We start from the raw sequence: 13,662 nt of genomic DNA, 5'->3' as shown, positions 1-13,662 counted from the left end.
AGCACTCCCCATGGAGAGAATAGGAATTTTTGACCCGTTGGCTCAGGGATGAAAACCAAGGAATCTCTATCATGACAGACCCTCAGGCCTCATGCAGTATATCTGTCACGGTGTCCTCTTCTCATGCCAAGGAGACTGATGTTCCTGTTTTAGGACTGGACAGTGGATTGTTACATGAATAGGGGAATCATCTTAATGCGTCTGTCCCTGTCTGACTTTATTGCAGAAATTGAAAAGGATCAAGAAGAGGAAGAACATCAAGACTCACCATGCCCCAGGTAACTTTGAGTAATTGTGGACATTTAACTTATTGTTGACATCTGGAGATGCCAGATGCAGGGAAAACAGAACATACCTGTTCATTCATTCAGCCAACCATGAAATAGCCATATTAGCAATGTTAAGATTATCAATGTGGAATAATTATTAAGCAGGATATTAGTTAATATTAATATTATTGGTCAATATTAATAAAGTTGCCTCTTTTCATTTTACACCTGTATTTGTTTCTCTTGTTAATTCCTTCAAAATTGTACTAGTCTTTATTCAGTTGACTTGGTTGAACGAATCAGTCACATTTTCTGCAGTTTCCTTTTCACTTTAAGTCTTTTTGGCTTAAAGTGAACTTGAGATGCTCATCTGATGTCTGCCTCTTTCCCTTTATATTTGCAAATATTTGGGAGCAGGGATATGAATACAAATAATTTATATCATGCTAAAATTTTGAGAACAAGAGATGTTTAGGTCACGGTAAAACTCTATCAGTCTATGAAGACACAAGGTCCTGTCGCATGTGCTGTGTCATAGCTCTTTGGTACAGGGATCGTTCCGTCTCCTTCCTTTCCAGCTCACTGTCTACCCAGGGAATTGAGCACCTGCTGCTCCCTCTCTCCTGCTGGAGATAGAGAAGGATTGTTCTCTCTCGGAGGGGACTTTCCTTTGCTTCCTCTGGCCCCTCCTGTTGGCCGCTCTGTAGAACTAGCTGGGCACTGTGGTTTCTCTTCCCTTTGATGTTTATCTTCTGTGTTCTTCACCCACCAGGCTGAGCCCAGAGCTGCCAGAGGTGGAGGAGCAGGATGTCCCACAGGACTCTCTGGATGAAGTTTACTTGACTCCTTCACTTTCCCATGACCTGTCTGATTGCCAGCAGCCTTATAGCAGCACATTATCCTCATTGGAGGATCAGCTTGCCTGCTCTGCTCTGGAGGTAGCCTGTGAATACTCCAGCCTGAAGGTCACAAAGCTCCACTGTTCTTGCAGGAAGCCTCTATATATTGTTTCCTCTAATTTGTGCAGGTGAGATGGATCATCTCTGCAGCCAGGCCCTGTAAATTCAGAATGTTTTTTTTTTTTGAGACGGAGTTTTGCTCTTGTTGCCCAGGCTGGAGTGCAATGGCACGATCTCGGCTCACCACAACCTCTGCCTCCCGGGTTCAAGTGATTCTCCTGCCTCAGCCCCCCAAGAAGCTGGGATTACAGACACGCACCACCACGCCCGGCTAATTTTGTATTTTTAGTAGAGATGAGGTTTCTCCATGTTAGTCAGGCTGGTCTCGAACTCCCAACCTCAGGTGATCCGCCCACCTCGGCCTCCCAAAGTGCTGGGATTACAGGCGTGAGCCACTGCGCCCGGCCAAATTCAGAGTGTTCTGAATCTGGTTCTTGGATCCAGTTTTAAGCTTAGACATTCAATGGGTGGAACCCCTTTTTCTTGTGCCAGGTGATTCCTCTGTCACCCGAACCCTTCTCACAAGAGCAGGCTGTAGGTATCCAAACAGGCCAGAGAGGGGAACGATGAGGGATCATTGCATACTCTTGGTCACAACAGCTCACCTGGAGAATTTTATATAACAGACTTCATTCCTTAAGATAGGGAATCTCTCTTTTCAGACATTATGTTGAGCAGTGCCCTTCTCATCATATATCCTAAGCAGCGCCCTTCTCTCTTCTCTGGCCATGCACCTGTGCCGGCAGTTTTCCCCCATTATTTTGGAGGGCTGTTTCATGATTCCTGTGTTTTAAGCCAGATTCTCTACTACATCCTCTGAGGTGGCTTCCCTCCACTGAGGCAGTTAGTGTCCCTTCCTCCATGCATGGCCATGGCTTGCATCCTCTGTAGAGCCCCGGTGGTTTCTTTCATGTGTGGGTTTGTAGTCTCAATCATGTGTCGTCTCAGTGCTATATTCCTATGTAAGCCATCAACAACTAGTGTCCCTGATCAGGTGCTGGCCTAACTGATGAGCAAAGCATAGTGGTTCCCATTAGCATGATCTCCAGCAAACCCCTCCTGTGAGCAAGTGCCCCTTGAGGTTGCTGTTTCATAGGGTGTGTAAGGAAAAAAAACAATTTTCTTTTCTTCTCATTCATTCTGTTTTTTTGTAGCATTATTCTGGGAATTTCATGTGGATTGTTAGTTTTACCCATCAAAACTGTTGTAGAAGGAGCAAGTAACTCTGTAGTGTCCCACACCTGAATATTTTGTCATGAGAGTAGTGACTGAAACTTTTCTCCTCCATTCTATTTTGATCAGTAAGCACCTTTCCTGCTGGAAGCATCCTCTTTCCTGTTTTTCTTTTTTTTTTTTTTGAGACGGAGTTCACTCTTGTTGCCCAGGCTGGAGTGCAATGGCATGATCTTCGCTCACCGCAACCTCCGCCTCCCGGGTTCAAGAGCTTCTCCTGCCTCAGCGTCCCGAGTAGCTGGGATTATAGGCATGCACCACCATGCCCGGCTAATTTTGTATTTTTAGTAGAGACAGAGTTTCTCCATATTGGTCAGGCTGGTCTCGAACTCCCGACCTCAGGTGATCCACCCACCTCGGCCTCCCAAAGTGCTGGGATTACAGGCGTGAGCCACCATGCCCAGCCCGTTTTTCATTTCTCCTTGAGTTTCAAAGAAGCAAAGGCTTTTGTAGGATCACAGCAATTTATTTATTTATTTGAGACAGGGTTTCACTCTTTTTTTTATCTTTTTTTCTTTTTTTATTATACTTGAACTAGTGTACATGTGTACAACGTGCGTTTGTTACATACGTATACACGTGCCATGTTGGTGTGCTGCACCCATTAACTCGTCACTTACATTAGGTATATCTCCTAATGCTATCCCTTCCCCGTCCTCCCACCCCACGACAGGGGTGTTTCACTCTTGTTGCCCAGGCTGGAGTGCAGTGGCATGATCTCGGGTCACTGCAACCTCTGTCTCCTGTGCTCAAGTGATTCTCCTGCCTCAGCCTCCCAAATAGCTGGGATTACAGGCACCTGCCACCATGCCTGGCTAATTTTTTTGTATTTTTTTAGTAGAGACAGGGTTTCATCATGTTGGCCAGTCTGGTCTTGAACTTTTGACCTCAGGTGATCTGCCCGCCTCGGCCTCCCAAAGTGCTGGGATTACAGGTGTGGGCCACCACACCCGGCCCACAGCAATTCATAAAATGAAATAAAATACACATCGCCCTTGCACCTGTTGTATGCCTTGCCCCTTGCCAAGCAAGCTCTGTCCTTGCTATAACCCATTCAGTGCTCATGGGGCACTCGCAAGTGGGCAGTGGCATCTCCATGTTACAGCTGAGGATGATGAGGCTCAGCAAGTTCTCTTTGCTTGCCCAGGATGCCCCGGCTAGTCACAGTGAGAACATGGGCTCCATGTCTGCCTGATTCCATGGTGCAGTTGCTATCATTTCTCTGCAGTGGGATCTCTCAGAGACTGAGCTAGGATGAATGCTCAAGCCTTTTCCCTTTGTAGCAAATTTGTTGGAAATAATTTCAAGCTGAAACACAAAATTTGCTGGTCTGGTACAAAGAAGTCCTGTAGCCCCTCACGTGCATAACCCAGTGATAAATACCTTGGTGCACTTTGTCTGTGAGCAGAACCAGTGGCTCCTCCAGTCCCTCCAGGGGAACCTGCAGAAGGCTCCAGGGAATGAAAGGTGCTGGTCTCTTCTTACCCTGTATCACTTGGGTTTCTGCTCTCAACATGGCAGTCTTGGAGCCCTTGTAAAGTTACTGGGCTCTGTCTCAGATCCCAGCCAGAACCAGGCTCCCATGAGGAGGAAGGGAAATGCTCAGACACATGTCTCAGAAATGAGATGCCTGTGATGTGGGCCAGCTCTGACAGGGCATCATGAAACATGGGCCAGGAGAGGCCACATTCATCCATGCAGACAGGCTGAGATGCATGAATGCACTGTCCCAGTTATACCAGGAGGCATCTGTGTGTGGGTTCCGATGATAACCTGTGAAGAGTCTGCACTGTTCACAGCTGTGACCCCAGCAGTGGTGCTAGAGTTGATGTGCTCCACCCATCCTCTCACTTCAGGGAAAGTCACAGTAGAATCAGTGAGAATACAACCTAAATGATAACTTGATCACTTATTGAGGACTTTTCCCCACCTGCTCAACTAATAATATGTACAGAACTTCAGAAGTTAGAGAACAAGTTTTTTGTTTTCTCCTGAAAATGCAAACAATATTCAAAATATAAGTTTAAGAAGACTTAGTATTCTGAAAAAGAGAGATGAAAAGACCTAATGAAATTAAGTAGTTAGAATGAAAAATATTCCTAGACATTGATTCTAAATAACATATGCAGAGAACAAGAACGGGAAGCCTGGGTTTGACCAGCCTTCCCCAACCAGATTTGTTGTTTTGAGATGTTTCCCCATCTGTCCAATATGAACTACCATGAAGTCGCATTGAATGTCCTAAGTGATGGTTAATGATCAGTAAACTGTGCCCTTAGCAACTAAAGAGGCCATAGGAGGCAGGGCGAGAGACTTGGGGCAAAGACCTAGAAGCTGGAAGGCACCCCATGCAGGTCTGTGCCAGGGAGGGGCCAGCCTGACTCCAGGGAAGAATCTGTATGAGGGAGTGTTGGGAGGTGATGCAGGATAGGAAGGTGGGGCAGAAGTTAGAAGGAGCACAAAGGCAGGGCGAGGGGGGAGAGTTGCACAGCAGGCAGTGGAGAGTTTTCAGAAGCAGAGTAGGGACGTGGAAAGAACAGGACTTCTTGGCAATAAAATTGCTGAGACAATTGCTAGTGTGAAGATGGCAGAATCAGAGATAGCAGTTGGGGGCGTGTATGAAGCCAGGCATCAGTGATGAATCTGATACAGTGTGCTCTCAGGAAGATGAAGGAGAACAGATACATGGAAGGCATTTTAAAGAAAACTTAGAGAAACCTTGGTGAGAAAGAGGATGTGCAGAGAGGAAGACAGAGAGGAGCCCTGCAGCAACGTGGATCAGGCCCTGCGGGCCCCGTCCCTCTTCTGAGACTCATCTGGACTGGTGTGAGGCCACTGGAAGTTTTTCCTTAGTTCACTTTCTGAGAGTGTGATTTCCTCTCCCTGTGGAAATAGCAATAATTTTTATGAGGGGGTGCTGCCCGGACCCCACTGGAGGAGTGGGTAAGATGAGGATTGTGCTCAGTGTTATGTCCCTACAGAACACATGCTGATCTGTAACACCTGTGGCCCCTAAGTGTCCGTGAAGGGACTGGGTCCCTCTACAACATTGCTTATGGCTGCAGACACCTACTATATGGCAGTAAGATGTATATGTGTGGGCAGGTGGTGAAACAATTATAGGCAATGGAAATTCAAAATGTTTCAGAACTCTAAAAGGTTCGCCTCATGTAGTATTTGGTCTATGGCAGGGGGCCCCAAACCCCCGGGACTGTGGTCAGTTACCTGTCCTGGGCCTGTTAGGCACCAGGCCACACAGCAGGGTATGAGTGGCTGGCAAGCGAGCATTCCAGCCTGAGCCCCGCCTCCTGTCAGATCAGCGGTGGCATTAGATTCTCATAGAAGCGCAAACCGTACTGTGAACTGTGTATGCAAGAGATCTAGGTTGTGCGCTCCTTATGAGAATCTAATTAATGCCTGATGATCTGAGGTGGAACAGTTTCATCCCAAAATGATCCCCCTGTTTTCACGTCCGCCACTCCTGGTCTGTGGAAAAATTGTCTTCCATGATAATTTTTTGCCCTGGGGCAAAAAACCTTGGAGACTGCTGGTCTACAGTGTCCCAAAACCCTTTCCTATGGTTCCTTCCCAAAGCCTGGAGGCTCTGAGTCGTCCCCTATTCTTATACTCCTGTGTGTTGAGAAAAACAGCATTTCCTATGCTCTGAAGGCTCTCCAGAACATTCTTTCTAGGCTGCAGGATAGAGATTAATAATAACAGAATAATTGACATGGCCTTGTTAGCCAATCCAAAGCCTTCTGGGCTGAAGTGGGGGGTTTTCACTTCAGGGCCATCCAGCCTGGGTACCTTCCATCTCAGCATCCCCAGGCACAGACAGGAAAGGTGACATCACCCCATTTACATGATGTCTGTCTTGGTGGCCTGGATCACTGGGTGGCTCACCTCAGAGGTGAGGACACCAGGGATTGGTGTTCTGGGCATGATTAAGAAAGGGAAAAGTGAGAGCGTTCCTACTGATGCCCCTTCTCCTTTCAGCTGCCACCCAGGTGGCCTGTCCTTATGGGTCTTGGAGTGGAGACTTGAGCCACCACCTGAGAGAGGTGCAGGCTTCACAGGCACAGCTGGAGCCAGGAACCCTGGTGCCCAATTGTCTGCCACTGCAACTAGATCAAGGGTTTGACTGTGGCTATGACTTAGCCAGGCGGGGCATTTCCTCCACGACCTGCAGCTTCACAGCCAGCGCTGATCCTGCAAACCAATGGCCCTTCCAAGGTAGGGCAGGAAAGGGGACCAGGAAGCTCGAATGCGGGTGTTGGTGATCATGGTGCTGTGGGGGAGGAGGCAATGGGGTCTCTTTGTGCTCCCTCTGAGTCAAGCAGAAATCCACAACGTTCCAACCCAGTGAGGCGAGAAAGAGCCTGGGGTTTAGGATCAAATCTGCTCTCAGGTCCTGGTTTTAACCCTTACTCATTATTCACCTCGGCCAAGTCGTTTGTGGTGTTGGTCTTTACATCTCAGTTCTGCCACCTGAGAGACCTAAAAATAATATCTACATTCAATTATTGTCGATAACATTAATTATGATAATTTCCAAAGGGCTAATTCAATAAAAATTGCTCAATAAATCTATGAATAGATGTTATCTAATTCTGTTATCTTTCTGGTAAGTTAGCACTTAGGAAGTGACTTCACATGCAGTTTCATCTGAGGAAGAGTAACTGTTAGGATCTCTACTTTCTAGGGACCCCTCTTCCTGTGTTGTCTTAGAAAGTCTCTTTTGCCAGTTTTCTTCCTCTTCAGCATCCCTTTTCAAGTCAACTTTCCCCTATCAAGCACTTTCAGTAACAACCTATTAGGCACATTCAGTAATAGTGCAAACCCTGGGCCCACAAGTCAGTCTCCTGACATATCCAGCTTCTTGCTCTGTTTCTTCCCCTCGTTTTGAAATAAAGGAATAAAAGGGCAACCTTCTCATGGAAAGTGTACAAATCTGTGTCTTTTCTGAAACTCCAGTTAGTTCATCATCTCCACTCACGTCCACGGCCATGTCCTCAGTTTCCTTCTCCCAGGGATCCACTTCTGCTCAGATTTCCTTAAAACCCTGGGTTGTGTTCATCCTTACTCTCCGTCCCACTCAATGTCTCCTCCTGGAGCCCCTGAGGCTGCCTGGTGCTCATCTGTCAGGCAATGCCCTCAGCTGAGGAATAAGGAGACCCACATCCTCAGGAGGAGGGAGGGTCACCTGAGGTAATGAGCACCATCTGTCCGTGGAGAGGACACATGGAAGACGCTCAGTGAGTGTCGGAAGATGCGTAGTCCCTGACACGTGCTCTGATAACTTCGAGTATTTAAACTGATTTCTCATTGATGTCTCTTTGCCTCTCCATGGATTCCCACACCCCCAGTCAGGACTCACCCCGCTGGCTCCAACACTCTCACCTGCTGGCTTTCCCAGGAGTCCAGAGCACTAACCAGGCTCCAGGCAAGAGGACAGAGTGAATGCCTTTTGTTTCATTCTCCTTTACCTGATGACTTCTCCCTGCTGTCTAATAGGACATTTGTTTCTCACCACGTCTTCTCTCTCTCATTTGTCTTATTTTTCTTAATGTTTTTCCAGTTTCAATGGACCAGATTATAATGTTAGTGATTATAATGTTAATTCTACATCTTCCACATCCCTATGTAATAATTTCTTCCAATAGATTTTTATATATAAATATATGCATTTATGTCATTTGTCATATACATTATGTATATTTGGCATGTATTTTTAATGAAATGTAGATATATGCAATATACATATCTGTATGATCATTTCATCAATATCCCACGTTTAGTCTTCCAATTCTTTTCTTTCATATGTTCATTTAACGTTGATTTTGCTTAATTTTTAGAATCTCCTCTCTTCCAAAACACAGCCTGTATCCAGTGTGACTTCCTTGCCTTTGCCTTATCTACCTGGAAGCTATTTGTGTTTATTAATCCTAAGTTTCTCGAATATGTTTGTCAATTGGGATCACCTTTTCCTCCTGGCAATCTTGTAATTCCTGGGTGATGCATGAAAAATCAACAATGCAGAAAATACCAAAATGTCTTTCTCGGCTTCCCTTTGCCCCTTGGACTTTCTTGTCCGAGGCCACTTTCCTTCTCTGATGTTCCTCTTGGGTGGATGAGAAAGTCACAGTAAGATCATGGATGACAGTGAATGCTGTTGGATGTGGTTTCATTTTCAGAGCTGGGTTTAGAGCCTTCCCTTGGAATGAAGAACCCTCCCCAGCTGGAAGGTGATGCTCTTGAAGGCTCAGGTGACAACACACATGAGCATCAAGTCATTGGCCACATTCATGCCTCAAGTGTCCTGAAACTGAAGATGATCAAAAGGAAACTGCTGTTCAGCAAGTGGAGACTGGCATACAGATTCCCTGGCCTGCAAGCTTAGGGTACAAAGGTAATCACATGTATGGCTGTTAGCTGCACTCGCTCCATATTTCTGTCTATGATGACATCTCATTCTCCCACTGCTTTTCTCTTCCCTATTTGTTCTCTCCAGCAGCTGCTGTCACGTCTGACTGGTCTTACCTCTGTGTCTCACGGGCTGCCGCCCTACCAAGACCTTCCATTCCCATCTGCTCCTCGCTCTCTGAACTCTGCTCTGTTTCCACTGCTACTGTCTTGGGAGTCCCTCTCCCTTCAGAGTTTTGTTGGTCTAGATATTGAGAATGTTGCTAAAATGCCTTAAGGTGTAACTAGGTGTGGAATCAACTTCAGGGAATTGGGAAAATAAGTTGGGTTACAATCCTCACTCTCTCTTTGCTAACTCCATGTAGACTCTCTTGTTTTTCCTTTCTTTCCTGAGCCCCTTGAAAAGAATACTTATGATTATATTTCTCTTTTTTCATGTTTTATTTGTAACCAACCAAACTAGCAGCAATGAAATCATATTTCTTTGTAAAACTTTACTCCTGTCCTAGCCAAGGTGACCCAACAGCCTCTCATGACTGTTGAGACCTCCAGACTGGAGTCTTTTTTCTCCCTCCTTCCAAATGCTATTGAAAGGGCCTGAGGCTGGGCTGTAGTTCCCAGGTGGTCAATAGCAACTCATGTGGCCTTAGTTTAATCTTAGCCCTGTGGCATTACTGATCCTCTGTTGTGAAAGGCAGAACTGGACGTGGATGTGGTCTGAGGTCCCTGCTACTTCTCACATCCAGGATTCTTTCCATGGCCCTCCCACTCCTCCTTTAAAATACTGGGACATGGAGGTGTAAGGGGGTGGGTTTCTCTGCAAAGGGTCCTCTCCTTCTGCAGCCCTCTGTTTCTGAGCATGCATGGTTGATGCCGAGCACATCCTCACTGGGAGGTGTGAAAAGCAGTCGCTTTGCTTCAAACAGAGCTAATCAGGAAGAAAGGTACTGATGTTACCAGTTGCTGGTAGGGCATAGGTGGGGTCCCTACATTCTGCACCCCAGGCTGACTGGAAGTTCTGGGGTTTTCTTCTCACTTGTGGATTGCACCTGCCACTTCTACCAGCCTGAGGCTCACCCTTCAGCTGGTCCTCCTAGCAGGAGCTCAGTTTGCCCCTGGGTTATCACCACTTAGCAGTCCCTCCAGACTCAGCCAGACAGGACCAGACAAAGATGCTCATTTGATGTTTTTCTCCCTCTCCCCTACAGATACCAAATACTGCTGAAAGGATGAAAAGGATGAAAGGGTGTCATCAAAGTAGTTTTTTCACTTGATGAAAAAGAATAAAACAGCAAAACAAGTTCAAGATCAAACCCAACACCACAAGGATCCTTTGCTGAGGAGTAAACTTAAGACCACGAAATGCTCTTGATGATTTTAACCCACTAGGCCCCTTTGATTTGAGAAGCCACATCCTTCCCCCTCCAACTGCGATCAATTGTGATCAGTACCTAAAGAGACCAATCTCAGATGGACAAACAGCATTCAGAGGCCGTAACCCTTCTTCTCTCAATTCCTATCCTGTAGAGAGAGAACAGGAGTCAGGACCTGCTGGCAGGAGACAGCATGTCACCTAGGACTCTGCCGGTGCAGAGTATGAACAATGCCGTGTTCTTGCTGAAAATGCTTAGCCTGAGTTTCATAGGAGGTAATCACCAGACAACTGCAGAATGTAGAACACTGAGCAGGACAACTGACCTGTCTCCTTCACACAGTCCATGTCACCATGAATCACACAACAAAAAGGAGAAGAGACATTTGGGTTTAAAAAGAGTAGAAAGATAATGTAGCTCTACACTTGTTTAGTTATTTTAAACCCAAAGTATTTCCTCATCTTTTTGTTGTTGTCATTGGTTGTGGTGACATGGACTTGTTTGTAGAGGACAGGTCAGCTGTCTAGACCAACGGTCTACTTTCTGAAGTTGTCTGAAAATGTCCTCATGATTAAATTCAGCCTAAACATTTTGCCGGGAACACTGCAGAGTCACTACTGTGAGTTTCCTACGTCAGCCCATCTGCAGGCAGAGAAGGTCCAGTTTGTCCATCACCATTATCATGATACTAGGACTGGTCACTTGGTTAAGGAGGGGTCTAGAGCTTTCGTTTGTAAAGACACCTTATTTATAATTAATTTGGAAAGTGGCTTGAAAAAGTATCAATATTGTGTATTCTAACGATCTTCCTCTGAACATTTTATCATCAGTTAATCACCCCTGCCTGTGTCAGTTATTATATTTATGTTTGTACATTGGAAATTTTCTATCTCAATGATTAGCATATACTTGTTTTTGCTGGTATTCTGTCATAAAAAGTATATTTCCTGCACAAATTTTAACTTTCATCCCAAATTAATTTTAGTCTATTAATGTTAGAATATAAGTTTTGCTCTTTGAGGAAGACGCGGTCATAGGTATCACGATCCTGTTCCTGGCTCACCGCTCTTCGCTCTCACGGAGGAACAAGTCGGTAAGGAAGCTGCGTAGCAGCCATGGCTTTTGAAGATACCAGAAAAACACCCATGGAGCCGGAGGTGGCAATTCACCGAATTCAAATCACTCTAATCAGCTGCAATGTAAAATCCCTGGAGGAGGTGTGTGCTGACTTGATCTGAGGAGCAAAGGAAAAGAATCTCAAAGTGAAAGGACCAGTTCAAATGCCTACCAAGACTGCGAGAATCACAACAAGAAAAACTCCTTGTGGTGAAGGTTCTAAGACATGGGATCATTTGCAGATGAAAATCCACAATCAACTCATTGACTTGCAGAGTCCTTCTGAGATTGTTAAGCAGATTACTTCCATCAGTATTGAGCCAGAAGTTGAGGTGGAAGTCACCATTGCAGATGCTTAAGTCCACTATTTTAATAAATTGATTAAGAGCTGTTAAAAAAAGAATGTTTAAGTTTTAAATCTGTTTAATTAAAAGGTTTTTGCCTATCACTCTGGCCTAGTGGATTTTTTACATATAATATTTTAAGCTTTTACTATTATGTTTGGTTTTGGTGGATAAGAATATGGATTAATAAAAACATTCTTATTTCCTTGTTTATACCTAAACTCTTACATATTTTAGTCTATATTTACCCTATGTTGTAGAGTGTATTTACTGTATTTCCTTGTCGATGTGATTTGTTTTCTTTGTGTGTTTGTGTGTGCCTTTTGTTTATTTAGGATGGGTTGTATAGCTTATGTTTAACAGTGCGCTAAAGACATTTTAACATCACTAGTCCCCTTTTAACTTGACACACTTCTAATATATGGTTTATAAATGTTAAATTATATCTTCCAACTTCAAATTTTTGTCACTATGACAATCAAATACATTCTTTTCCTCTTCTCTAACCTCTTTACCTGCCATTTCTTACAGTGTTAGTTCAACTCAAGCATATACCAGTGACAGCCTGTGTTTCCCACCTTGTCTCCACCTTGGCTTTTGGTTTAGATCCACAATTAAATATATGCTCACGAGCTATGCAAAAGTGCATGTCCTAGGCATCACTTGTTCAGAGGAATTCATCCTTAACAGAATCCTCATGAGGGAATCAGGTCTCACTGAGTTTTGCTTGCTTCATCACCTTCTCCCATTACCTCGGTACATGGATCACATCACTGGATATAAGGTACTTGCCAAAAATGATTTTTCTTGAGATTTTAGGAAATATTGTCTCACTTTGGGTACAGGCATGATGTGTGTTCTCATTCTGGGATTCTATTTTGTTCTACCAGGACCTCTAATTTCTGTCAGTTACTTCATTCGTTCTCTTCACCACGAATCTCCACAGGATGATTCCTTTGTCCAGGCCTCCCCCTCTCCCAGCAATTCTGCCTTTCCGAGATTGGCACCTCTGTTCCTCTGCACTCGTTAATTTCAATTAGGAAACCACTAATTCGTTAAGTTTTAAGAGTTAGTTTGAAATTCAGCTATTATCCTATCCGAATTCTTCAAAGGCAGAACTTCAATGGTATAAAAAAGGAGACAGAATTATGTAATAGAGCACCCCTATAATCACTGGCCAGCTTCAACAATTATCACTGAATAGCTGAACTTTTAAAACTACAAAACTTCGTACTTAACCTATGTAATGTGTGTGTACATATATATTAATATACATGTATGTATATGTATATGGCATGTATGTGTGTGTGTATATAAATTTGGACATGAGATTGTGGAGGCGGAAATTCCTAAGATGGAAAGGCGGATATCCAGGAAAGCATTTCCTTCTCATTAGGCCTTTTCTCCTTGGTTGATTGGATGAGGCCCACCCACCACAGGGAGGGCAATCTGCTTCACTTAGTCTGCCTATTCTGGTGTTAATGTCATCCAGAAACACCCTCCAGCACACACCCAGAATAAAGGTGAACCAGATGTCCTGGCACCCTGGGGCTCAGTCACAGTGACACACACAGTTAACCATCACACAACTCCTTTGTGATATGTGTGATTTTCACATTTTTCTCCCAATCTGTAGCTTATCTTTTTGTTCTATTAACAGTGTCTGATGCTGACCAAGAATTTTTAATTTGTATGAAGCTGAATTTATCAGTGTTTTCTTTAATAGTTTGTGTTGATGTGATAACTAATAATACTTTGCCTAACTCCACATCATGAAGATTTTTTCATGTATTCTACTGTAAGTTTTCTAGTTTTGCAGTTTACATTTAGTTCTGTAATCAACTTTGAGTTACTTTTAGTCCAAGTATGGAGATTTAAGTGGATTTTTAAATTTTTGTTGTTTTTTTTCTTCAACTTTTAATTTCAGAGGTACATGTGCAGGATG

General features: G+C 44.4%; 2 pseudogenes; both read left to right on the top strand.

The window, feature by feature from the left end:
• Positions 1 to 10,437, top strand: part of LOC116467929 (neuroblastoma breakpoint family member 6-like) — a 37,897-nt pseudogene extending 27,460 nt beyond the window's left edge.
• Positions 10,438 to 10,687: 250 nt separating this feature from the next.
• Positions 10,688 to 11,732, top strand: LOC116469423 (small ribosomal subunit protein uS10-like; annotated as a pseudogene).
• Positions 11,733 to 13,662: the final 1,930 nt, after the last annotated feature.

This window comes from Hylobates moloch, unplaced genomic scaffold (genome assembly GCF_009828535.3).
Source record: "Hylobates moloch isolate HMO894 unplaced genomic scaffold, HMol_V3 SCAFFOLD_5, whole genome shotgun sequence".
NCBI lineage: Eukaryota > Metazoa > Chordata > Mammalia > Primates > Hylobatidae > Hylobates > Hylobates moloch.
Note: the sequence above shows the minus strand (reverse complement) of the source record. Positions and strands in the feature narration are given on the sequence as shown.